The sequence below is a fragment of the Myotis myotis genome, unplaced genomic scaffold, assembly GCF_014108235.1.
Source record: "Myotis myotis isolate mMyoMyo1 unplaced genomic scaffold, mMyoMyo1.p scaffold_m19_p_2, whole genome shotgun sequence".
NCBI lineage: Eukaryota > Metazoa > Chordata > Mammalia > Chiroptera > Vespertilionidae > Myotis > Myotis myotis.
In genome coordinates this window covers 100,509,127-100,536,106 of record NW_023416324.1, presented here as the reverse complement: position 1 = coordinate 100,536,106, position 26,980 = coordinate 100,509,127, and the positions used below count along the sequence as shown (strand labels likewise).

General features: G+C 40.7%; 1 protein-coding gene across 4 annotated transcripts in view; it reads left to right on the top strand.

Annotated features, from left to right (window-relative positions):
* Window positions 1–26,980, top strand: part of LIMS1 (LIM zinc finger domain containing 1) — a 124,081-nt gene that overhangs the window by 2,667 nt on the left and 94,434 nt on the right. The window contains exons 1-2 of one of the 4 annotated variants that reach the window (XM_036352481.1): window positions 16,378–16,488; window positions 17,380–17,476. The exons of 1 other annotated variant lie outside the window; for it this stretch is intronic. The gene's annotated coding sequence lies outside the window, so the exon portion shown is untranslated. Of the gene's footprint in view, window positions 1–16,377; window positions 16,489–17,379; window positions 17,477–26,980 lie in introns of those variants that run through there. 2 more of the 4 variants (XM_036352482.1, XM_036352479.1) reach the window with 2 other exon arrangements.

Here is a 26,980-nt window from a genome sequence, read left to right as displayed (position 1 = left end):
CGATTCCAGTCAAGGGCATGTACCTTGGTTGCGGGCACATTCCCAGTAGATGGTGTGCAGGAGGCAGCTGATCGATGCTTCTCTCTCATTGATGTTTCTAACTCTCTATCCCTCTCCCTTCCTCTCTGTGAAAAATCAATAAAATATATTTTTTTTTAAAAAGAGAAATTGGCATTGTTTTCCTGTTAAGTACATGAAGAATTTGGTTATGCTACAACTGCTTTGATTAGTGCTGAGAGACCAGCAGTTGTACCTGTTACTGCTTTTGCACTGTCAGCAAAAGGGTCAACACAGTGCACAAGGCTATATCAGTATATCAGCTTCTTAGGAACTCCTTAGCATTATTATGAACAATAGTTTTGATCTGCTAGACTTCTTGGAAAGGTCTTACAGACCACTCGGCCCTTCCCGCCTCAGGTTTCCAGACCATACTTTGGGAACCACTGTTAATGACATAATTCTAAATGATGAGGGAAGTGCACATATTTGAGATATTTAAAAAGGACTGTATACAGAGATTTCTCTTAAAAGTATGTACTGGATGCTTGTTGTAGTATGTGCTTTCTAGTTTTGGTGGGACTTAATAGCTAAGCCATGAAGAACCACTAGAAAAACAGCCATTAAGGATTTTCCCTGACACTGTGGCCACTGTTGCTACGAAAAGGGTAAATGTCATGGAAGTGAGTGTGTTCCTAAAACTTCAGTGCTCTGTGCTGGTTTATACTAAAATGCACATATACTAAAATTGGACGATCCAGAAAAGATTGGCATAGCCCCAGTGCAAATTTGTGAAGTGTTCCATATTTTTTAAAAACCCACAAAAACAACAAAACTTCAGTGCTCTATGCCTGTTTGTATGGTTAGGAAATAGAGCTCTAAATTTTTTTTTATTGATTTGAAAGAGAGAGAAACATTGATTTGTTGTGCCACTTATTCGTGCATTCATTGGTTGATTCTTTTATGTGCCCTTACTGGGAATCCAACCCGTGACCTTGGCATATTGGGATAATGCTCTAAGTAACTGAGCTACCCTGCCAGGGCTGAGCTCTTAATTTTTTAGTAAATGAATGAAGATTTGTTGGTAGAAAAGATACCTTTCAGTTCTGGTTGTTCTGTACCCTATAGTCCTAGAGAAAACTATCAGGACTGTGCTGTCTTGACTTGTTTGTTTGTTTATGTATGTATGTATGTATTTATTTATAAATCTCATCCCTTTCCTTTGTGGTAGTTCCTTGAACCATCTTCTGGATGGCTTTTTCTGTTGCTAAATGTGGGCACAGGAAGTGAGCTTTCATTTCTGCCCCTCCACTGGGCCAGGGAAACATCAACAGCTACGGATTGGTGATGGAAGAGAAGAGCTTTATTCTGACACTCTTTATTTTCAGTAATGTTGTGTTTGTTCTTCAGATAATCATTTAAATAAACCTTAGTAGAGGTCATGTTTATAGCTAGGGTTGTACTAAACTAGAAGGAAAATTATCCCAGATTTGTTGATTTTACATTTCTTGTAATTATGTTTTAAGCTGTGACTTCCTGCCCATAGGAATATCATCTATATTACATGCTGGACTGTTGACATGTTGTCTTCTAAAACTTTAATTTTTAATGTACTTGAGAGACAAGAGCTGCAAAGCCTGTTGCCACATACTGTGCATTCTCCAACAGCCATGGTTCTATCCCTTCTCGTGCCAGCCTTTCATCTCTCTTATTTGATCTCATCAGACATGTCCACACTGGAGCTGACAGGAGGCAAGGAGCGAGCTTTTCCTGAATATTTTTTTCATGTTGGAACATATTTTGGAGCTTGATGAGTCTACAGTGACATTTAACATAGAGGTTGGGAAGCTGATTAGATAAACCAGAATCTGAATAGCTTGTTCTGTGTGAGGTAGGAAAAGGGTGCTAGGAATTGAGTTTGAATGCCACAGATGGGGTGGGAGACGCAGAACTCAGCGTTAGCATGTGGGGAAGTCTGGAGCCTTACTAGGTTGTCTGAGTCAGGTAAGAGAGTAAGATAAAGGATAAAAAATTTCTACAAAAAATATTTTTATATATATATATATATATCCATACACATTCTCTTTGTACAGACATGGAATCAAAACCGTACAGTCATGGCCCTGGCTGCTTTAGCTCAGTGGATAGAGCGTTGGCCCACAGACTGAAGGGTTGCGGGTTTGATTCCAGTCAAGGGCACGTACCTGGGTTGCAGGCTCCATCCCTGGCCCCGGTCAGGGTGCGTGTGGAAGGCAATCAATCGATGTGTCTCTGTCTCTCTCCCTCCCTTTCACTCTCTCTAAAAATCAGTGGAAAAATATCCTCAGGTGAAGATTAACAAAAATAAAAAAAATCATACTGTTGTGCAATTGCTGTTTTTTCAGGATTTTAAAAATTGTGGTAAGTTATGTGTAACATAAAATGTACCTTTTCAGTGTATATTCAAGGCATTAAAGTACATTCACATTAAGTATATTCACATCTCCAGATCTTTTTCATCTTCCAAACTGAATCTCTATGCTCAATGAACAACAATTGCCTATTTCTGGCAATTGCTTTTTTTTTTTTTAAATATATATTTTTATTGATTTCAGAGAGGACGGGAGAGGGATCGAGAGAGAGAAACATCAATGATGAGAGAGAATCATTGACTGGCTGCCACCCTACTGGGGGGTGGGGGTAAATCGTGCCCGCAGCCCCAGCATGTGCCCTTGGCCAGATTGAACCTGGGACCCTTCAGTCTGCAGACCGATGCTCTATCCACTGAGCCAAAACAGCTAGCTTGGCAATTGCTTTTTTAACCTCATAAGCTGTCTTTGAGGTTTTCCTGTGTGGAATATCTGGGTATCTGTTTTATGTTTTTTAACCTTAGTTTTCATGGCTATGTGGTATTTCACAGTATACATGTGATATAATTTATATAACCAGTCTTTGATGGACATTTGGGTTCCATTTTTTGTTGTTGTTGCAAACACTTGACCACTTGTGCCAGTATTTCTGTAGGAGATCCCTGAGTATATAGAGGTGTGAGCATGGATCGTTGGGCCTGTGTGCCAATCCCAGCTCTGACTCTTCATTGGCTCTGTGGCTTTGCCCTCTCAGCCTCTTTAAAGTTCAGTTTCTTAATTTATAAAGTAATACCACCTGTCTCAGAGAGTTGTGAGAGTTAAATATGAAGGCAAATTAAACATTTCTGAAAGGATACAAATGAAATTGTTAATAATTGTTGCCCCTGAAGAGGGAGTCTAGTAATCTAAGGAGTTCAGGAATCCAGAATGAGACGGAAGTTTTTTATACTGTTTTGATATTTTTTAACCATGTGCACGTAGTAATTTTTAAAGAATTTAACATCATGCCAGGAACCTACTAGATGCTCTGTTAATGTTAATTGTAGTTGTTGGGGTTGATTTTTTCCTACCATCCTGCTGCTTTTCTCCAAATTTACAGCTTCTGACTTCATCATGTCTGTTAATGGCACTAACATAGTGAGTTTTTATTTCATCCTTTCTTTCACTTCCTGTATCCACTTTCTTGCTGAGCTCCTACCTTAGAATTTTCTTTTGAATCCTCTTTCTTACTCTGTTTTACTGACTTCATTTTCACTCTCATCCTGATTATCTTTTAAGACTGGGAAAGATTTTAGAGAATGCAAAATAAAATCCCATTGCATATTAAACGTTTGAAATGGAACAATAGTTTTTTGTTTTTTTTTAAAATATATTTTATTGATTCTTTACAGAGAGAAAGGGAGCGAGATAGAGAGTTAGAAACATCAATGAGAGAGAAACATCAATCAGCTGCCTCCTGCACATCTCCCACTGGGGATATGCCCGCAACCCAGGTACATGCCCTTGACCGGAATCGAACCTGGGACCCTTCAATCCGCAGGCCGACGCTCTATCCACTGAGCCAAACCGGTTTCGGCGGAACAATAGTTTTTGGTTTGTTCTGTTTTTCATCTATGTTGATAAAGTACAGAGTCTTTTAAAGGGGTTACAGAATTGGTGGTAACATTTACATAGTATATGCTTTATTAACATATACTAGAAATAAAATTAGGGTAACATGAAGATCTAAGAAATCTTCACCTTGCTGCCTTGCTAATATAGTAAGGAAGAAATTGGGAGAATAACAGCGGGTAGGGAATTGCTACCTATTTCTCCACAGCTGGTTCCTCCTCCTCAATGCAGTAGATTCAACAGATTTCTTTTATTAGTACATGCAGGGCACAATGCAGGTGTAGCAGTGGAAATTCAAAAGGGGAACGAGACATGGTCCCTCCTCTTGAGAATCTTTCAACTTAACTGTTCTATCAATCATATTGGCTCCGGATTCGCATAGAGCACACTTTGGTCATACTATATTGCCTCTCTTCAAAATATTAAGATGACTTCTTATTGACAGTCAAATAAGTCCAAACACCAGAGCTTGGAATTTAAGGCTGTTTGTGGTCTGGCCCCCAGCCAGTCTTTATAGCTTCTCACACACTGTTCCTTTGGTCGTTTTGCTAAACTCGAACCCATTTGCCATTTTCTGGAAACACCTGATGCTTTCCCATGTCAGTGCTTTTGCTCATGCTGTTCTCTTGGATTAGACAACTATCTTCTCTGCAATTGGAGCAAAATTGTCGCTTCTTCCATGAAATAACTAATTTCTGGAATATTTATTGAGCGAGCCCTTGTTGTGTGCTAGCAAATTGGGGATTCAGAGTTTGTATTTGTTCTGTTTTTGACTTCTTTTTTGGTAGTTATAAACTGCTGTTTTGTATAATAGTTATTAGTTTATATGTCTAATCTTTTCTGCCACATTGTAATCCCTGTAAGTAAAGGAATATCTTAATCACATTTGTTAAATGTCCAAAGAAAAATAAACTGGATTTAAATGCATTTGATTTTTCCTTTTATCCCTACATTTATTTTAGAGAATTGAAAAGTTCAGAGCTGGCTCTGCTTGGCACCTGTGACATTGTTTGAATAAATTCACGACACTTTGAGTAAGACAAGATTGCTTTCACATTTGGTTTAACTTAACTCTACAGTGTATTACATACTAGTGGCAGAGACCCAACATTCACGGTACATTGGAAAGAAATAAAAATGAAGTTTAATCATCTCTGTTTAGATTATTTCATTTCACTGCCAAGTCATTCTTTTGAAAACTTTCTTGGTAATAACAAACTTTTATTACCTACTTTGACAAAAAGTACTTTTAAAGTTGTGAAACATCTATGTAGCAAACCTTATCTTCACAGCCACACCATAAAGTAGGTTTTTATGCCCACTTTACAGATGGCGAAACTGAGCTCAGGAGGATAAAAACGCACCAAGTCACACAGTTAATGCCAGAGCTGGGGTTCACATTGAAGTGCCCTGCAGAAATCTGTGTCTTCTCAGTTCATTGTTCAACAAAAGGTTACAGCTCCTTACTTCTTTTCCTAGGTTTCAAGGCTTTCTCTTCACATGCCCAACCAACCTAATGTTTTTTAGCTTACCTCATCTTATTGCCAAGACACATCACAGTCCTCTCTGATGAATGTGGCTTTTCCTTTATTAGGAGGTAGATAGAGGGTTCAGACTCACTATCAAAGCCCAGCTTAAACTCTTCTGTCTTGAAGATGGCTTCCCTGACTGCTTCAACCTCTATTAGTCTTTTCTTTCCTGACCTTATAAAGAACATATCAGATAAGAATAAATTCTTAAATTTAATATGTATGTACTTGTGTGTAACACAAACTTCTGTTGTTTTCATTTTGAAATCTTGGCCACACTTGTATATACCAAAGTGGTTTTTACAAACTTGGGGACATGTTCTAGTTCAGTGTGTCCATTGTGTAGACTGTACTGTGGGCCATGGAGCATATAATTACAATATTATGAGGGATTGTACATTGTCTATCTTGTATTGTAGCTATTTATATATAAGTACCATAGATGAAGTTAAAAATAGTCTTTTAGATATTTAAGTGCAGAAATGTTCATTTGTCACCAGTTATTATAGGCTTATTATTTATTTAAGACTTGAGGAGCAGTCAAATGTTTATTGAGCTCTCTCAGGAGAGGATGTGTGCCAGTCTGGCAGTGTCTCAGAGGCCTGACTGATTTGGACTATTGTGGGGAAATTCAGAAGCAAGGAGAGCAGTACTCTCAGAACATGGCTGCGGACCACTCATGACATGGCATTCACAGATTGTTCAGCCTCATTCTTTATTTCTTGGGGGAAGAATGCCATGAAATCTGTAATTTTTAAAAATATATATTTTTAATTGAATTTATTGGGGTGGTACTGGTTAATAAAGTTATATAAGTTTCAGGTGTACAATTCTATAATACATCATCTGTGTATTGTATTGTGTGTTAGTATCCTAAGTCAAGTCTCCTTCCATCACTATTATCCCCCCTTTACCTTCATTTACCTCCCCTACCCCCTACCCCTCGGAAAATCATCATATTGTTATCTGTGAGTCTTTTATTTTCTTTGCTTAATCCCTTTACTCTTCTCACCAAGCCCCCAACCTCCTCCCCTCTAACAGCTGTCAGTCTGTTCTCTGTATCTCTGAGTCTGTTTCTTTTCTTTTCTAAAATATATTTTATTGATTTTTACAGAGAGGAAGGGAGAGAAGTAGAGAGTTAGAAACCTCGATGAGAGAGAAACACTGATCAGCTGCCTCCTGCACACCCCCCACCGGGGATGTGCCCACAACCAAGGTACATGCCCTTGACTGGAATCAAACCTGGGACCCCTGAGTCCGCAGACCGACACTATCCACTGAGCCAAACCGGCCAGGGCTCTTTTCTTTTTTTTAATCAACTCAGTATATTTATTTATTTTAAATTTTATCGGGGTAACATTAGTCAACATGAACATATAGGTTTCATGTGTGGATTACTAATTTACTGAGTCTATTTCTATTTTGTTTGTTTACTTTGTTCATTAGATTCCACATATAAGTGAAATCAAATGGTACTTAACCTTTCTCTGACTGGCTTATTTTACTTAGCATAATAATCTCCAGCTCCATCCATGCTGTTGCAAAAGGTAAGATTTCCTTCTTTTTTACAGCTGAGGAGTATTCCATTGTTGGTGAGGATGTAAAGAAAGGGGAACCATTTTGCACTATTGGTGGGAATGCAAATTGATGCAGCTCCTGTGGAAAATAGATGGAGTTAACTAAAAATAAACTGAACTGCCTTATGACCCAGTGATCCCACCTCTAGGAATATATCCAAAGAAACCCAAAACACTAATTCAAAAGAACATATGCACCTCTTATGTTCATTGCAGCATTATTTACAAGTAGTGGCCTGGTGCACAAAATTCATGCACATTAAAAGGGAATTAATTAGAGGAAATTTTTATTTTTTTAAAAATATATTTTATTGATTTTTTACAGAGAGGAAGGGAGAGGGATAGAGAGAGAGAGAGAAACATCGATGAGAGGGAAACATCGACCAGCCGCCCCCTGCACACTCCCCACTGGGGATGTGCCCGCAACCAAGGTACATGCCCTTGACCGGAACCGAACCTGGGACCCTTCAGTTCGCAGGCCGACGCTCCATCCACTGAGCCAAACCGGTTAGGACTAGAGGAAATATTTTAATATTGCTATTTGCCCTTTCTCTATAATAGAAGTATCAGAGATGAAAGAAAATTAGTAAAATGTATATGGAAATCTTCCTCCTGTCAGAGTCTGGGGCACACCACAGGACCCAGAGTCAAGTCCCTGCCCACCTGCGTGCACCTCGAAATCGCACGAGACCCAGACCCAGCCGGCCCCACCCCCATTGGGCAAGATCCAGACCCGGCTGGCCCCACCCCCGTCAAGCCCCACCAGGTGGGGGCACGCAGCCTCAGGACCCCCGTCAAGCCCCGCTGGGTGGGGAGCACAGCCTCAGGGCTCCCGGCGCACCCTCAGGTCCCCTGGCCCGGGGCGGGAGTGTGTGGCCTGAGGTGCCCTGTCAAGCCCTGCCGGGCAAAGGGTGCAACCTCAGGTCCCCCCCAGCACCGGGGCGAGTGGTGCAGCCTCAGGTCCCCTGTCAAGTCCCACTGGGAGGCGGGGGGGCGCGGCCTCAGGTCCCCCCGCCTGGTGCCAGGGTGTGGGGGTGTGGCCTGAGGTCCCCTGGCTTGGCACTGGGGCAGGGTGGGGGGGGGGCAGCCTCAGGTCCCCAGCCCCAGCCCAGCGCCACTCAGGTCCCTGCTGATAGCTTGTTATGGCTCTTTACTGGAACCCCACCTCTGCTGTGGGTGCAGCCATCTTGTGATGGCATGATGGGGTGAGGGTCAATTTGCATATTACCTCTTTATTATATAGGATATCCAAGGTTGGGAAACAGCCCAAATACCCATCAGTAGATGAGTGGATAAAAAAGCTGTGGTACATTTACACAGTGGAGTATTACGTAGCTGTAAAAAGAGGAACTCTACCCTTTGGGACAGCATGGATGGACCTGGAGATTATTATGCTAAGCGCATTAAGCCAGTCAGAGAAGGACAAATATCACATGATCTCACTTATATGTGGAATCTAAAGAACAAAATACGACCAGAGGCATGGATACATGGAACAGACTGACAGATCTCAGAGGGGAGAAGTGTGGGGAGGATGAGAAGAGATCAACCAAAGAAACTATAGGTATAGCGCATGGACACAGACAATTATGTGGTGAAAGCTGGGAGAGGGGCAGGGTGGAAAGAGGCAAAGGGAAGGGAAAATGGGGGATATCTGTAATAGAGTCAATAATTTTATTTAATTTATTTCTTATTATTATTTTTTTAAAATATATTTTATTGATTTTTTACAGAGCGGAAGGGAGAGAGATAGAGAGTTAGAAACATCGATGAGAGAGAAACATCGATCAGCTGCCTCCTGCACATCTCCTACTGGGGATATGCCCGCAACCCAGGTACATGCCCTTGACCGGAATCGAACCTGGGACCTTTCAGTCCGCAGGCCGACGCTCTATCCACTGAGCCAACCGGTTTCGGCTAATTTATTTATTTATTTATTTTTTAAATATATTTTATTGATTTTTTACAGACAGGAAGGGAGAGAGATAGAGAGTTAGAAACATCGATGAGAGAGCAACATTGATCAGCTACCTCCTGCACATCTCCCACTGGGGATGTGCCCGCAACCAAGGCACATGCCCTCGACCGGAATCGAACCTGGGACCTCTCCGTCCGCAGGCCGATGCTCTATCCACTGAGCCAAACCGGTCTTGGCAAGTCAATAATTTTAAACAAAATTTTTTGTATGGGGGTAAAAAAGCTGTGGTACATTTACATAAGGGAATACTTCTCAAATGTAGAAATATCTACTCTAAAATTTCCTGTTATGGATAACTTAAGACATATACAAAAATAGAATAATGTAGGCCTATGTGTTACTATTTAGCTTCAATAATTATTGACTCAGAGCCAGTCTTTTTTCACTTTTCTCTCCCTGTTGCATATTATAAAGATTTTAATATGTATTCTTAAAAGATAAGGACTCTTCTAAAAATTTTTAAAACATAACTACATCATTATCACACATAAAAAGATTACTAATAATTCCTTGATATCATCAACTACCCAGTTGGTGTTCAATTTTCCATTTATCTCATATCCATTTTATGTTATAACTAGAGGCCATGTGCACTGGGGAAGGGGGAATCCCTTAGCCCAGCCTGCGCCCTCTTGCAGTCCAGGACCCCTCAGGGGATGTCCACCTGGGGATCAGGCCTAAGCCGGCAGTCAGACATCCCTCTCACAGTCCCGGGCTCTAGCAATCCGGAACTCCTCACTCCTTACGGCCTGCCTGCAGTGGAGGCGGGAGAGGCTTCCATCATCGCTGCTGCGCTTGTTGGCCGTGAGCCGGTTGAGTGGCACTCACTTTGTGGGAGTGCACTGACCACCAGGGGCCAGATCCTGTGTTGAGCGTCTGTCTCTTTGTGGTCAGTGCATATCATAGCGACCAATTGTTCTGCCATTCGGTCGATTTGCATACTAGTCTTTTATTGTGTAGGATTTTTCCAAATTGGGATCTAAATAAGGTTGACACATTTTGATAGCTTGATGAGTCTTTTTATTCCTTCTAGCAAATAGGTACTCCTTCCGTCCTCCCCCCTCCTTCATCCCCATTTTTTTGTTGTTGAAGAAACTGGGTTGTTTGTCTTGAAGCATTTCCTACAGTCTGGATTTGGCAGATTGCATCCTAAGGGTATATATAGTTTAACATTTTGTTTTGCTTTCTATGTAGCCAATAAATTGGTATTTGAATCTAAAGAAGCAGTTTTTAAACTTCTTTTTTTTTTTTTAATATATTTTATTGATTTTTTACAGAGAGGAAGGGAGAGGAATAGAGAGTTAGAAACATCGATAAGAGAGAGAAACATTGATCAGCTGCCTCCTGCACACCCCCTACTGGGGATGTGCCCGCAACCAAGGTACACACCCTTGACCGGAATCGAACCTGGGACCTTCCAGTCCGCAGGCCGATGCTCTATCCAGTGAGCCAAACCTGCTACGGCAGTTTTCAAACTTTTTGGTCTCAGGATCGTTTTACACTCTTAACAATTATTGAGGACCCTGAAGAACTTACTGATATTTGCTGTATTTGAAATTTAATAAACCTGCTTTTGTATGTTAACATAAATAATAGTTTATAATTATTTTCCAAAAGAAAAAAATTACTGAGAAGTGCTTTGAGTATTTATTTTTCAAATCTGTTTTATGTCTCTTTTTTTAAAAAATATATTTTATTGATTTTTTTTACAGAGAGGAAGGGAGAGGGATAGAGAGTTAGAAATACCGATGAGAGAGAAACATCGATCAGCTGCCTCCTGCACACCCTATACTGGGGACTGCCCACAACCAAGGTACATGCCCTTGACCGGAATTGAACCTGGGACCCTTCAGTTCACAGGCTGACGCTTTATCCACTGAGCCAAACTGGTCAGGGCTATTTTATGTCTTACTGGAAATTAGCTGGCATTTAGTCTTTGTACTATTTCATGTCATGTACTTTCTGAAAAACTCCACTGTGCACTTGTGAGAGAATGAGAATAAATAAGACAAATATATTGTAATATCTTAATGTTATAAAAATAGTTTTGACTTCTAGGTCTATCAGCAGTTTGCTCCTTGGATCTAAAGATCTGATAAGATTCTCATTACTGGCCCTGGCCTCTTTGGCTCAGTAGAGAGAGCGTCGGCCTACGGACTGAAGGGTCCCAGGTTCGATTCAGGCCAAGGGCACATGCCTGGGTTGCGGGCTCAATCCCCAGTAGGGGGGCGTGCAGGAGGCAGCCGATCAATGATTCTCTCTCATCATGATGTTTCTCTCTCTCTCTCCCTCTCCCTTCCTCTCTGAAATCAATCAATAAATATATTAAAAAAAAAAGATTCTCATTACTACATGATAGATGGCATTGGGTTCTTCCATTAGGAGGTACATAATGTCTGGTTTTGTCTCTTTTTGTGATTTCAACAGCTGTTGATAATCAGTGCTCTAGATCAGAGGTTGACAAACATTTTACCTAACAGGCCAGATAGTAAATATTTTCAGCTTAGACTATAGGGTCTCTGTCACAACTACTCAACTGTGCTGTTGTAGCATGAATGCAGCCAAAGACAATATATAATTAAATGAGCATGACTGCATTCTAATAAGATTTTAATTGTAGACTCTGAAATTTGAATTGCATATAATTTTCATATCACAAAATATTATTTTTTTATCTCCCTCCCTCCCAACATTTAAAATCTAAGACCCTGGAGGAGAATATGGATCAGATCAGATGTACACTTTCCTACTTCTCCCACTAGTATAACTAAAACACTGGACATTATTTGTAACCCTAGATTACAAAGTAGCAGTTAGCCTGACTTCCTGTGTGCTTCCACACTTACTGATAGTGTAGTTGAACTTTTTATGTTGCTGGGAAGTAGGCCAAGTCATATTCCAGGATGGTGGACAACCAGGCGGGACTTTTGTGGGAATGGCCAGTGTTTTATACTTCATCATTGAAGGCCCGGTGTTGGGGAAAGGGTGGAATTTGATGAGGTTGAGATAATAGAACGTGATGGTGAGAGAATATTCAGCTAAGGTTAGCTTGACCTGCTGGCTCCAGGTGGTTGGACATCCTCTCCAGTAGTAATTCTCTCAGTCCTGGGCTCTCAAAGAAACAATGCAGAAGTAGTCAGATAAAAATGACGAGTGTCGAGCCCATAATTAAAAAAGGGACCTTTGGCACTTTGAATTATGCCATCTATCCACCTTAGATTTATATTTCAGATATTTTAGAATCTTAAAGCATATGAATATAGGTTAGATTTAGCCTGATTCCTCAGGCTTGAGTTGAATGCCTCTGTTATTCTAATTGGACATTTTTCTTTCTTCTTTTTTTTTTATCCCCCCTTTTTAGGGTTGGTTTAGGGCAGTGATGGCGAACCTATGACACGCGTGTCAGAGGTGACATGCGAACTCATTTTTTTGGTTGATTTTTCTTTGTTAAATTGCATTTAAATATATAAAGTAAATATCAAAAATATAAGCCTTTGTTTTACTATGGTTGCAAATATCAAAACATTTCTATATGTGACATGGCACCAGAGTTAAGTTAGGTTTTTTCAAAATGCTGACACGCCGAGCTCAAAAGGTTCGCCATCACTGGTTTAGGGTTAGGTTTAGGACTAGGGCTAGGATTAGGTTTAAGATTAGGATTAGGGCTAGGTTTAGGACTAGTGCTAGAGTTAGAGTTACGTCATTGAACATTTTAGACATTCTAATATTCAGAGAGTGTGTGGGAAAATGTCCAAAACATCACAGGTTGATGTCATTGCCAACAAGAGAATACACTGATTCCTTTGAGATTTAATGGATTGCTGTCAAAATAATCCTTTTTTTGGGAATACAATGTAGATCTTGTCATGGTGAAGCATGTTTTGGGAAGTAAAGAGTAGTCTTTATTAGAATCTTGAGATGGAATAATTCATCTACCAAATGAGCAGCCTTTTGTCTTAGGGGTCTGTGTAACTATATGTTTTTATAATAGCTATGAGGCCTTTATAAACATGGCTAGAGACTAGTTTACTCTTTTTTAAAACTAGTTGAACAAAGTAAGAGCTTTGTGAATAGCCCATTACATCTGGAAAGTTCCATTAGCACTTAGCTCATTTTAGGTGATTGACATGATTGAGAATAATGATGAAAAAATGTGTTTAAAATCTTTAAGATATATGTGTAGGAAACAGGCTATCTGTTTTATAAGATGGACCAGAATTACAATGATGTTACTTTAAAGTGTATGCAAGGTTAATGTTTGAAATAATGTATTTATTTACTTATTTACTTATGTATTTTAAAATATATTTTTATTGATTTTAGAGTGGGAGGGAGAGGGAGAGAGAGATAGAAACATCAATGATGAGAGAGAATCATTGATTGGCTGCCTCCTGCACGCCCTACACTGGGGACCGAGCCCGAAACCCCGGGCATGTGCCCTTGACTAGACTCGAACCCGGGACCCTCCCAGTCCAAAGGCCGACCCTCTATCCACTGAGCCAAACCAGCGAGGGCTGAAATAATTTAATAGTGTTTCTGGACTTAATGTGTTTTTTGTTTATCTGTTTGTTTTTCAAAGCTGGCTAACCCATATCAGGAAATGAGAGCATTTTTGGTCTTTTGGGCATTTGCCAGATCTATACAAAGCATGAAACATCTGCCGATGTCCTTTTAAGGCAATATCTTTATGCTTTGTAATGGAATGTTTTAATCATGAGTACATGAATATTATACAGTTGTATGACAGCTACTTTATTTTTGCTACTCTGTTTTAGAGGTGGATTTCCCAGTACTTTTCCCTTTGAGGAAGGGCATTGGTGAAGTGTAGAAAGTAATGTTTAATTTTAATACATAACTCTACTGAATTTACCAAAAAAAATCACACAAAAATTCCAGTGATTTGTGAAAATATCAGAGATCTGTTTTTTCCCACTTGGATCAGTTTGGTTCCATGAGACCAGACTTAAAGAATTGTCTAAACTTGAGACTTTTTTAAAAAAATATATATTTTATTGATTTTTTAGAGAGAGGAAGAGAGAGGGATAGAGAGTTAGAAACATCGATGAGAAAGAAACATCAATCAGTCGCCTCCCGCACACCTCCTGCTGGGGATGTGCCCGCAACCGAGGTACATGCCCTTGACCAGAATTGAACCTGGGACCTTTCAGTCCGCAGGCCGACGCTCTAGCCACTGAGCCAAACCAGTCAGGGCGAGACTTTTTGATTTTTAAAATAAAGTAGCTACATCTCTTTCTGCTAATATGTTTGGTCATTTAGATAGCGGTCACCAACCTTTCGGACCTCACGGACCACCATGGACCACCGGTTGGCGACCGCTGAATGATTTCTATGGAGGAAGTGGTGGTGATAGGTTCTGGAATGTGAAGGCTGCAGCAAACATGAGTTGTTTAAGAGGGAAATGGGAACTCCAAGGATACAGGGCTTGGGAACTGTTTAGAAATGAAGTTTTCTTTTGCTGTGTCAGGGTTAATCATGCTTTCCAGGAGGAAGCATTGCTGGAGATTAGCTAAAGAAATGGGATAAAAGTCAAAATAAGAGATTGGAGTTTTTAGATAAACTTTGATAAATAGGTGAAGTTGTAAGTATATATAGCATTGTCCTAGAAAAGCTACTTATGCTTTCTAAGAAACCTGTTTCCCATGTTCATGTAACAATGTATAGCACACAATAGACACTCAGTAAATACTTGTCAAGTGAATAAATAATGATGCAATATGTCTTAATTTGGTAACTTTTTTTTTGTTTAGTGTAGTATATTTCTTTAAATATTGCCATAAATATGTGAGTAAATGCTAATAAGGTACCTTTCAGTTGGCATTAAATTGTACATGAAGGGTTAGTCCAACAGTAATACTGTCAAATATTTCTTTTCTTAGTTTTTAGTGCAGGAACAGTCGTTTGACATGGAAGGAAGCTGCTAGAGCAGCGGTTCTCAATCTGTGGGTCGCAACCCCTTTGGGGGTCAAACGACTCTTTCACAGGGGTCGCCTAAGACCATCGGAAAACACATATATAATTACATATTGTTTTTGTGATCAATCACTATGCGTTAATTATGTTCAATTTGTAACAATGAAATTGGGGTCACTACAACATGAGGAACTGTATTAAAGGGTCGCGGCATTAGAAGGTTGAGAACCACTGTTCTACAGGGAATGTGTTAAATCTTTTAGATCAAACATTAGCAATTTTTCTTGTGAACTTCTTTCGTTTTTCATATTAACATACAGTTTTAATACTATTAATGAAAATTCCAGGTGGAACTCTTGGTACAATTGACAGAATTATCCTTTGTTGAGTTAGTTCAAAGTGTGTTGGTGATTTGCTTAGCGGCAACCACAAAAAAACGGTCTTCCACTAGCTAGTTAATACTTTCTTCTTAGCAGATGTCTGTGTTCTAATCCAGCACAGCTTCGTAGATGTACCTTAGGCAGTGTTGAGGGCTGTGATTATTTATTATTTCTCTATGTTGTGAATGGGAAGAGAAAAAAAGTTTTTCTCCAGTAAGATGAAATTAGGCTACTAATCTCCTTTCTGTATCTTCCCCTCGTCCTCTTTTCTGAAGAACTCTCTGTTACCAGAAAGGGGACCTGGCCCTGAGTGGGTCGGCCTCAGGCCAGCCAATGGTGTGTGGTTCTTGACTTCATGCAGGAAAAATTTCACCACACGAATCCAGGTGAATTTTAGGGGATGTTTATTAGAGCTGGGGATGTGAAACAAGGGGCTGGGGAAATGAGCCTAGGCTGGTCCGCTCTGACTCACTAAGAAGTCAGGAAAAGGGCGCACTGGGGATAGGTTCAGGGGTTGCCTGGGATGAACTGCCACTGCCATTACTGCCCTGGTTGCAAGGCTCATGGGGTTCTTTAGTTTAGGAGATGCATGCCTGTGGGGGACAAAGGAGAGTGAAGGCACGGGCATGCTCCTGAGAGAGAAAGTGTGGGCTGGGATCTTTGTTTTGAGGGGTCTTAAAGACTGGATGCTTAGGGATAGTCTTAGGGGAGGATTTCAGTAGAATATTCAACAGCCTTATACTGATATATTAAAATAAGATTTATTCTTTACTTGCTCTGTTCTTGAGTGTGGTTGGCAAATGACACTAATTGGATTTCTGTCACCTGTGTCCCCTAGTAGGGTGGTTGAAGCTGTTTACCCTCTGGTTGGGGAGGAGAAGTGCAAACCATTTACATATTCTTAAGTGTCCCTGATATAGGGAAGATGGAATTTACTAGATGGTTACAAACTGCTGTTTAACTGTCTGTCTCACTTTCCCCATTTTGCCTATCCTGGCTTACTGGCCTTTCTCATTTCCCTCTCAGACACTTCCATCCCTGAAATCTTTTTTGCTGGAATAAAACAAGCAGTGATAATTTGACAGATCATCTTTATTTGTAGTTTAAATATTTCTGGTGATGTCGTCAGATGCTCAGGTAAATTTTGTATGGTTGACATTGCATCAGTAGTTCTTAGTAATTCCAAGTCAAAAAATGGAAGAAAAATAAAACATTAGCTTGGAGGGTTGAAGGCAACTAGGAGAATTCATAAATCAGTTTAATTCACAGATAAAAACACAACTTTATATTTTGGGGACTAATTTCCATTGAAACAAAATTTTTCTCCTTAAAATTGTTATTTTTATTAAAGAGACTATATTTAATTTGGCCTGATTATTTGCTGAAACACAACAAGAAAAGCAGCAGTTGATCATATAGGCTCTTTGAAATTTGCTTTGCTGGAATTTCACATACAAGGAATCTTCAGATTGTGCTTTTAGTCAGCCCTTCAGGGCACAGAAGCCAAGCCGCACAGTTGCCACCTGCAAGGGTTTGGATGGATTTCTCAAGTTCTTGAGGTCCCCCAAATGTCTTGAGGTTCTCTCTCTCTCTTTTTTTTTTAATTTAATTTTATTTTATATATATTTTTTTATTGCTTAAAGTATTACAAAGGGTATTACATATGTGTCCATTTTTTTCCCCCTGCCCTTGACAGTCCCCTAGCCTCCCCTATCCCCCAGTGTCTTATGTCCATTGGTTATGCTTATATGCATGCATACAAGTCCTTTGGTTGATCTCTTACCCCCCTCTCTCTTTTGTTTTTTAATATATTTTATTGATTTTTTTACAGAGAGAAAGGGAGAGGGATAGTCAGAAACATTGATGAGAGAGAAACATCAACCAGCTGCCTTCTGCACACTCCCCACTGGGGATGTGCCTGCAACCAGTGTACATGCCCTTGACTGGGATCGAACCTGGGACCTTTCAGTCTGCAGGCCGACGCTCTATCCACTGAGCCAAACCGGTTCTCTCTTTGCCATTTGCCAGGAAAGCAATCTTCATCCCTTACCTGGAAAGACTGTCATGAACCACGTGAACAAGCAAGGTACCAGGCCATTTCTTCAAGGGACTTTTATTGGCTTCCGTAAGTCTTTTTGATGACACCAAGAATCCAGGCACGTCTCTCTTGATTATGATATTGCAGTCAAAGGTTTGGTTAGTAAAACCACAATTGGAACCTGGTTTTATGTGTCCCATTATAAAGAGAACAGATTCTTATTGGATTTATGCAATATTGTCATGAAAATAATACACACTCATTGTCAAGGGCGGGGGGGAAAAAAGGACACATATGTAATACCCTTTGTAATACTTTAAGCAATAAAAAAAAAAAAAGAAAATAATACACACTCATTGAGAGTTGCCAAATTCTGGAGGGTTTAGGAGGGAGAAAAATATAAATGCTCTAGTATTGTTTATAAGGATAAAATTTACCAAATTGTTCAAGGAAAAGAGAAATAAGCTTCCTTATCTGGAAAACAGAATGGTTTTTTAAAAATCAGTATTTTTTTAAAAAAATATATTTTATTGATTTTTTACAGAGAAGAAGGGAGAGAGATAGAGAGTTAGAAACATCGATGAGAGAGAAACATCGATCAGCTGCCTCCTGCACACCTCCCACTGGGGATGTGCCCGCAACCCAGGTACATGCCCTTGACTAGAATCGAACCTGGGACCCTTCAGTCCGCAGGCCGACGCTCTATCCACTGAGTCAAACCGGTTTCGGCTTAAAAATCAATATTTTTAACAAAGTTGTAATAATAATTATTGTTAGTTCATTCAGTCCCATATAACCAATTTTTGTTCTGATTATTTGCCAGTATTTTTATGAATCCAGTTATTTCTTAGGGTTCTATACATTTTTTTTCTACTTCAAAGAGATGATCTGCTTAGCCCTGGCCAGTGTGCTCAGGGGTTAGAGTGCCGGACCAGGCACCAAAGGGTCGTAGGTTCAGTTCCCAGCCAAGGGCATGTCCCTCGGTCATAGGTTCCATTTGAGGTCCCAGTAGGAGCGTGTGTGGGAAGCATTGACGTGTCTCTCTCACAGTGATGTTTCTTTCCCTCTCCCCCCTCCCTCACTTCCCCCTTCTCTCCTTCTACCCCTCTTCCTCCCCCCTGCCACTCTCTTAAAAAATCAATGGAATAAATGTCCTCAGGTGAGGATTAACAACAACAAAAAGAGATGATCCGCTTAGAAATCTGTAATTTAGAGTCCTTTTCGTGAATCTTTACAAAGTCTTAACATATTTGCAAATGCATCAGAGTAAAACAATGACTGTATAAATGACAAAGCTGAATGACATGATTATAGACTTGATTACAATGCAATTTATAAAAAATTTTGCTTTTCTTTAAGCCATAACATTCCAAGATAAATTTTGGTAAATAACAATTATTATTATTTTTTTTTTATATATTTTATTGATTTTTTACAGAGAGGAAGGGAGAGAGATAGAGAGTCAGAAACATCGATGAGAGAGAAACATCGATCAGCTGCCTCCTGCACATCCCCCACCAGGGATGTGCCCGCAACCCAGGTACATGCTCTTGACCGGAATCGAACCTGGGACCTTCCAGTCCGCAGGCCGACGCTCTATGCACTGAGCCAAACCGGTTTCGGCAACAATTATGAAATTACATAAAACAATACAAAGCTCACATTTTTAGATTTAATACACAATTTTAATATATAAGGAATAACATGCAAGACTTTAAACACTGCACATGACTCATTAGAAGTGTGTACTGAGCACTGGAAACAATTCATATACACCCCAGTGTGTGGGTCACAAACATCTGGAGTGCTACTGCTGAACATCCCCATAAAGAACCATTACTCTTGGCTTGTCTTGTGACAGGGCACCTGCTACCTGAGAGATTCCTATTTGAGCTTGGCTTTGATTTTTGCAAGTTTCTTCCTAGAGCAGACTGAAATTTCTAGCACATCCATTTTTATAAAATATATGTATATAAATAGAATATAGTTATTAACTTTTATTTGGCACAGCTTTTCAAGTAATTTTACAAGCATATTAATAGGCCTAATTATTTTAAAACACTTAGGAGAGAGAATAAATCCTTGCGGTATTCCAGGGCCCACTGGAATAACTCAAAAGTTATTTCTTGGTTTAAAAAAGTCTCTTAAAATTTAAGCTTTGGGAAGGTTGTCAGACAAATTTACCCAAAAGATTATATCATAAACTTTTTGTAAATCTAGCTAAAACAAACACATTTTATGGTAATAACTCTACTAGTAAAAGATATTAATTAAACTTAAACTAGTTTTAATATCAAATATTTTGTTCAGACCACAGGATTCTGTTTAATCTATATTTATATGTATAAAAGCCTAAGCGAACTTTCTATTGTTCGACTGGTAGCTATGATGCACACTGACCACCAGGGGCCAGACGCTCCATGCACAGGATTGGAAACATGGAACAGACTGATAAATCTCAGAGGGAAGCGGGGAGCGGGGAGGGTGAGAAGAGATTAACCAAAGATCTTATATGCATACTAGAGGTCCAGTGGGGTCCCTCAGCCTGGCCTGTGGGGATCGGGCTGAAACTGGCAGTCTGACATCCTCCGAGGGGTCCTGGATTGCGCGAGGGCACATGCCAGGCCGAGGGACCCCACCGGTGCACGAATGCATGCATCAGGCCTCTAGTAGGTATATATCTTTTTAGGCCAATAAAACATCACACCCTTGAAATGCCATCTGGAGGCAGAAAACACACCACTTTATAATACACAGATAAATATGGATCACATAGAGACCATACACAAGAAGACTAAGCACATAAAGACCATACACATTATCCGAATTATTAATTTTTGTAGAGAAGACTCAAGATTGTTTTCATTTGCTTTTGATGACTTTTGCGAAGGCTAGAAAAGGGGAGGGAAGTTTCTAAATACCAAGCAGGGAAGACTTGTTGAGATTTTCAAGGGTGTCAAGGGCTGTGAATGAGCTGTGAAAATAAAGTCTATGCTCCAGTTGGAATGAAGCAACAGGAGAGAGCCTGGGCAGGGCTGCATAAGCTCCCTAGAAATGATATAGAAAAGAAGTGAGTCTGGATGGGGCTGCTTTGGCTCTCTGAAAAGTCAGAAACCCCCGTGACATAAGATGTCACATGACAATAGTGGGGTTGTCACAATCTTTGTTAAAAATGCTAAATATAAGAAGGTTTACCTCATGTCCTGAAGGTGGCCTTACCAGTGACCGGGACCTTGGGTAGATGCCTTGGGAATGGATGTCTCATACTGAACTCAGTGCCATCAAATGAGCAGGAGAGAAGGGGTCTCTTCACACGTCAGGGGTGATCAGGCCCTGATTCAACAGACCCCACCACCCAGGTGTCACTTGGGGATGGTGTGTGGGCGGGTGACTCCATGTCCATAAGGCAGGCTTACCTTGCATCTCAGCATTGACTAGACACGTTTTGATGAAGGATTTACTGACATCTGACAGGTAGGTTTCTCCATACTGACATGGGCAAGAGGGAGTGCAGTGAAAACAACTCCAGCTCCAAGGGTCATCAGATAATGTCCCCAGATAGAAATCAGGTCGGGGAAGGAGGACTGGAGCCAGACTGGACTCTTTCTATAAACACTTAAAACTTTTATAAATTTTTACAACCTTCATAACCTTCTATAAGTCTTTCTATAATTTTACCCATTCAGAAATAACATCATTAGAATAATTCGATTTTAATTCTTGTCCTGCAAAGATGTATCTCTCTGTTTTAGGCCTACAATTTCTTTCTAATTTAATTTGAACTTTTAATTCTTAGGAACTTCAATTTCCAGTGATAACCAAAAAGTAAATAGCCAGCATTCCTTAGATTGACTTTTATAAACACATTTTAAACACACTCTCACTTTCAAGAAACACACCTTTGTCCTGCTGGCATGGCTTAATGGTTGAACGTCGACCTATGAACCAGGAGGTCATGGACATGCCGGGGTTGTGGGCTTGATCCCAAGTGTGGGGCGTGCAGGAGGCAACCAATCAATGATTCTCTCTCAGCATTGATGATTCTATCTCTCTCCCTCTCTCTTCCTCTCCAAAATCAATAAAAATATATTTAAAAAACCACACCACCTTCAGTAAAGCACAAGACATTACATCAACAGTTCCAAATCCACTTTACAGACTTTCTGCAATAAAAAGCCGAAAGCAGGTGAACTTAAGACTGGTCTAGCAATTAACATTTCAGTATTTCATGTTATTTCAAAATATTTTGATATTTAATAACTCTAAAATTCACTAATTTAAAAAGGAATGGCTGAAATAAGTTAAATGGATCTGCTTAAATGGCTAGGGTTTTTCCCCATTTGATAAGAGTCACCATAGATTTGCATTTTAAAAAGATGGCCCAGATAAGAGTTCTGGATGAAGATCTGGAATTTGACTTTGATTTCCTAAAGCCAATTATCTAAAAGCTTCCTGAGATGAATAGGGGAGGTTTGGGGAAGGTAAAAGGAATTGGTGGGTTTTGAATTGTTTCTGGAGCCACACCTCTGGTCCTGTGAAGACTTCATTTGTAAAACAAGGACAGTCATCTTCAATAACTCAGGGACTGGGTTGCCACCCAAATGTTGGCACTGGACTGACAAATCTATTCACCCATTTTTGGAATGTTTCTTTCTATTTGGGTACATTTTTATAGCTTACAGAAAGTACATAGCTTAGGGTCACCTGAGAGTCATAAAGGTTTGGGTGTATGGGACTGCATTGGGAGTGGTCAACTGGTCTAGTTGTATGATAGTATTAAAATTAATGGTGCCATTAACTGGTCAGACCTCTCCATTGCCCACTTTATATCAGAACCAGGCTGTGTTATAAAAGAATAGCCTTTTTCTTGAGGGACTCAGGGTCAAATTTCTCCCAGTTGGGACAAGTTGAAGCAGTGTGGACTGGGCTGTTTTGGGCCATTCTGAGTAGAATGGGTACCCTGTTAAGCCTCTCTGAGGCTCTCATGGAAGTTAATAATGAAGAAATGATAGTTAGCAAACATTCAGTCATCTCAAGATTAGTTTCCTCTTGGGACGTTCCTTTTTGTTAATCCTCACCTGAGGATATTTTCTGTTTATTTTTTAGAGAGAGTGAGGTGGAGGGGGAGAGAAACTTCAATGTGAGAGAGACACATGGATTGGTTACCTCCCGCACACACCCCTACCGGGACCGGAGATCAAGCCTACAACCGAGGTACATGCCCTTGACCAGAATGGAACCCCAAACCCTTCAATCCTCAAGCCAACCCTCTATCTCAGTGGTTCTCAACCTTGGCTGCACATTAGAATCACCTGGGAATCTTTTTAAAATCCTGATTTCTGGGCCTCATCCTCCGGAAATTCTGTTTCTTTGTTGTGGCCCCACCCTATAACAAAGAAACAGAACTTCCGAAGAATGAGGCCCAGAAATCAGGATTTTAAAAAGATTCCCAGGTGATTCTAATGTGCAGCCAAGGTTGAGAACCGCTGCTCTATCTGTTGTAGGCGGTGCTGACTGGTGGGATTCAGCAACCTCGGTACTTGGGTTCTGGCTAGGAAAGAATTCAGAGCAAGACCCAAACTGTAAGAGAACATTTATTTGGTAAATTACAGAGGTAGAAGAAGTAATTCCTAGAAGAAATGGTCTTGAAAAATAAGTTATAAAGGTAAAGTAAGGGTCTTTGGAGCTTGGAGTGGGGAAGCTAATGGTAATGTGCCTGAGGGAGAGGCAGGGGAGGTAGAGGAGAAAGGAAAAGGCACCAGCGAGCCCACTGGGTCCCCCTTTCTAAGGGTTTTAAGGGTGGAGATTTTAGGGGAGGTCCCTGGGGAAGGTCTCAATAGAATATTCAGCAGCTTTTCAGGTGTGTCCATTCAGGGTTGAGGTCTCTGCTGATTGATTGGCGGGTACCAGGGCAGGGGGACATTTATTCAATACAGCTGGTCCTGAGGTCAGCCTTGCTGGTTGTGTTGCTTATATGGACCTGAGCTGAAATACAACTAAGGCCTAGATCAGTGATGGCGAACCTTTTGAGCTCGGCATGTCAGCATTTTAACTTAACTCTGGTGCTGTGTCACATATAGAATTTTTTTGATATTTGAAACCATAGTAAAACAAAGATTTATATTTTTTATATTTGTTTTATATATTTAAATGCCATTTAACAAAGAAAAATCAACCAAAAATATGAGTTCTCGTGTCACCTCTGACACGCGTATCATAGGTTCACCATCACTGGCCTAGATGTTATCTATAGAGAGGAAAACTCACCGTGGGTGCAAGGTCCCATCCTACAATTCATTGTCCATTGCTAGGTACATGGGAATTTCTATCCTGGTGACCTGTATCTGTCCCATTGTCTTTGCTGTGCTCCTAACTGCCTACAGCATATCCACTGAGCCAAACCAGCTAGGGCAGAAGGTTCCTTTTAAAAATCATTATTTTCCCTTTTGGTTTAGTATCTGGTTCATTTAGTTCTAAATATATATATATTATTACCCTTCTGGAAAAAGCATATGTGGATGTCACTGATTAAAAAAATATACACAACCTCACCATATCAGGTGAATTGGGGCAGATTTAATTAGCAAATATATATACTTGAGGCCCGGTGCACGAATCATTCTTGCACATTGAAAGTAAATGAATTAGAAGGTAGCCAGGGGGGCGGGACTGAGCAAGACCAGCTGGACACGCCCTGGAGCCAACCTCCTGCGGTCCCTCCCCAGCCACACCTGGGGTGGTGCCAGGGCTCGAAGGGCATCTGTGGAGTGAGCGGGGTCCCTCTGGCAGATGGGGTCCCTCTGCCTGGCCTGTGGGGATCGGGCCGAAACCAGCAGTACTACATCCCCCAAGAGGTTCCGGAGTGTGAGAGGGCACTGTACAAAGTTGCTGTCACTCGGCAGCTCCTGTGTTGAGCGTCTGCCCCCTGGTGGTCAGTGTGCATTATACCTACTGGCCGATTGCTGATTGCATAGACTTTTATATATATAGAAGATATATTCCCATAACATTCCTAGTTGGAAGGGAAACAGGTTCTGATTTGAAAACAGGCGTTGAAGCTTTACTCTGAAGGAGAAGGCAATTTGTGGGTGTGGTTAAAAACAGATAAAGTAGACCCAGTGGCCTTAAATGCTTTCTTTTATGATAATTTCAACTTCTCCCAAAACTATCAGTGAGAAGGAGAAACACCCTTGGAGGATGTTAGGGTTGCCAAAGGAGGAATGCACAAGGCCAAAAGGGGAAAAGAATTAGGAATTTATTAGGTCATCTGGAAACCAAATGGGCTGAGCCCCCAAATGGCATAAACACCCAGGGACAGGGAGTCAAGAGATTTTAAAGGACTCTAGGCCGGCTTTTACTGGGCAGAGAATTCTCTGGGCAGGTTCTGAGGGGAAAGATAATGGTCTTAGCAAGTGAAATGTGGTCTTAGCAAATGCTAAGCAAAAGGGAATGTCTCTTGTGAAGTGGTCTAAAGGTCAGTTCCCAAGGGAAAGGGGTGTGCATTCAGTTATTCTATCAGACCTAACAGAGGAACCCTAAGCTTGTTTCTGTTTTTGTTTGTTTGTGCTTTTTTAAATATTTTATTGATTTTTTACAGAGAGGAAGGGAGAGGGATAGAGAGTTAGAAACATCAATCAGCTGCTTCCTGCACACCCCCTACTGAGGATGTGCCCGCAACCATGGTACATGCCCTTGGCCGGAATCGAACCCGGAACCATTCAGTCCACAGGCCAGCGCTCTATCCACTGAGCCAAACCGGTTAGAGCTGTTTCTATTTTTTGTTGTTGTTGTTTTTCCTTTCTACGTCCCATTTTGGTTTTCATTAATTCTTTTTAAAGTGACCTGGCCTTGTACAATAGAAACGGACCCCTCTATAGTTTCCTAGCAGACCCCATTTAGCACTTCTCTTGCCTTGGTCCCAGAAACCAGTAGTTGTATTAATTGGAATAGGTCAGAATAGCCAGTACTATATTCTTTAACAGTACTATATTCTTTAAATAAAATTCTTTTGCAAACCTATCTGTGTCCAGGAGGAAAGAATGTATACAATCGCTGTTCTCCTCTTGCCTTAAACCAGCTTTTCTGGTTTATGGAATTGACTTTTGCTCCTCCCAGGAACTTCTAATTTGCAGTCAAGATAAGCTTCCCACTCACTCAGTTTTCACTCTAAAGCCTCTTTTTAAAATTTTGTATGCAAAAGAATTAATTTAGGCATCAACAGAGCTACATTTTTGCCATCTTAAGTTGATATCACTTCTAGTTAACACTCCTGTAAGTCAGGAGTGTTAATGGGGGTTGGGAGTTTCTGGCCTTGGAGGCATAATTTCCCATGTTGATTTTAGTTTTGTTTTTAGGTTTGCAGAGTCTAAATAAGCCTCCAGCTATGCTGTGTACTGGGTTAAACCGTGCTGCCTGTGTGCCGAGCTCCAAGTCATAATCAAACCTTTCCACATCTCTTGGCTTTCCCTCCGCTTCCAAAGATTCTCTCAGTTGCCTAAGAATGTTTGAGATGCGAGCCAGGGGGACTAAGCACCCCCTCATCCGCAGAGCCTAAGGAACCTAGGCTCACATTCATGCGGTATAAGATTTTGTTCAGACCCCCAGAGAGCAACTTCAATTGAAAAGTCCAAGTAAAGAATGAGCCATCCATTTCCCTCTCTGTCCTGAGTTAGCCTGTTTTGTTTTGTTTTTGTGTGTGTGTGTTTTTTATAATCTTAACCTTTAGCTCTACTATTTTGAGGATTTTTTAAAAAACAGATCAAAGAAAGCCAGCCTGAATTCAACTTCAGATATGAGGGAAGGGGAAAAAAGGGAAGAAAATAATTGTAATGGGACAAACAATGTGTCATGCTGCCTGTCACTACTTGAGCAGAGAGACAGGGTTGAAATGTGTATGAGCGTTTGTTCCAATACTGCTGGCAATATGGGAGAACAGCAGGGCGTCCACAAAAATATGCTCTGCATATCACCACCATAAGCCAGCTGCTTATATTGGGTAAAAAGGACAAAGATTACATGGGGAAATAGCCAAAGGGTATGCCAAATGGGCAGTTCACAGATAAGGAGAGGGCTGGGGATCTTCAAAGGGCTAGTGATATGCAAAGGCTGGGGTCTTCAGAAGGCTGGCAGTTTTGGTTTCTGGCTCTGGTTTCTGCCACAGGTTGTTAATCTTTCCATGATAATAGGCAGCTCCAAATGGGGAGAATAAGCTGCATTTCCAGGTGAGCTCCCAGGTCCCACAGGCAATTGCCAGCCAGGTTAAAATGTGCCTTCTTTAATCAGAATAAAACCATCACGGTTAACAGAGCATGATTAATATTTCTTACAATTCTAGCTGGTTCCCCAACATTCTATTTCTGCCCCTATCAGAATGTCCTTTCAGCCAGAAGGCAAGGACCGACCTCTCCATGGGAACTGGTAACCTGACAGTGGAGAACCATGGAGAAGGGCCATCTGTGATTTTTTAAAAAAATTTTATCTTTTTAAAATATATATTTTATTGATTTTTTTACAGAGAGGAAGGGAAAGGGATAGAGGGTTAGAAACATCCATGAAAGAGAAACATGGAATCAGCTGCCTCCTGCACATCCC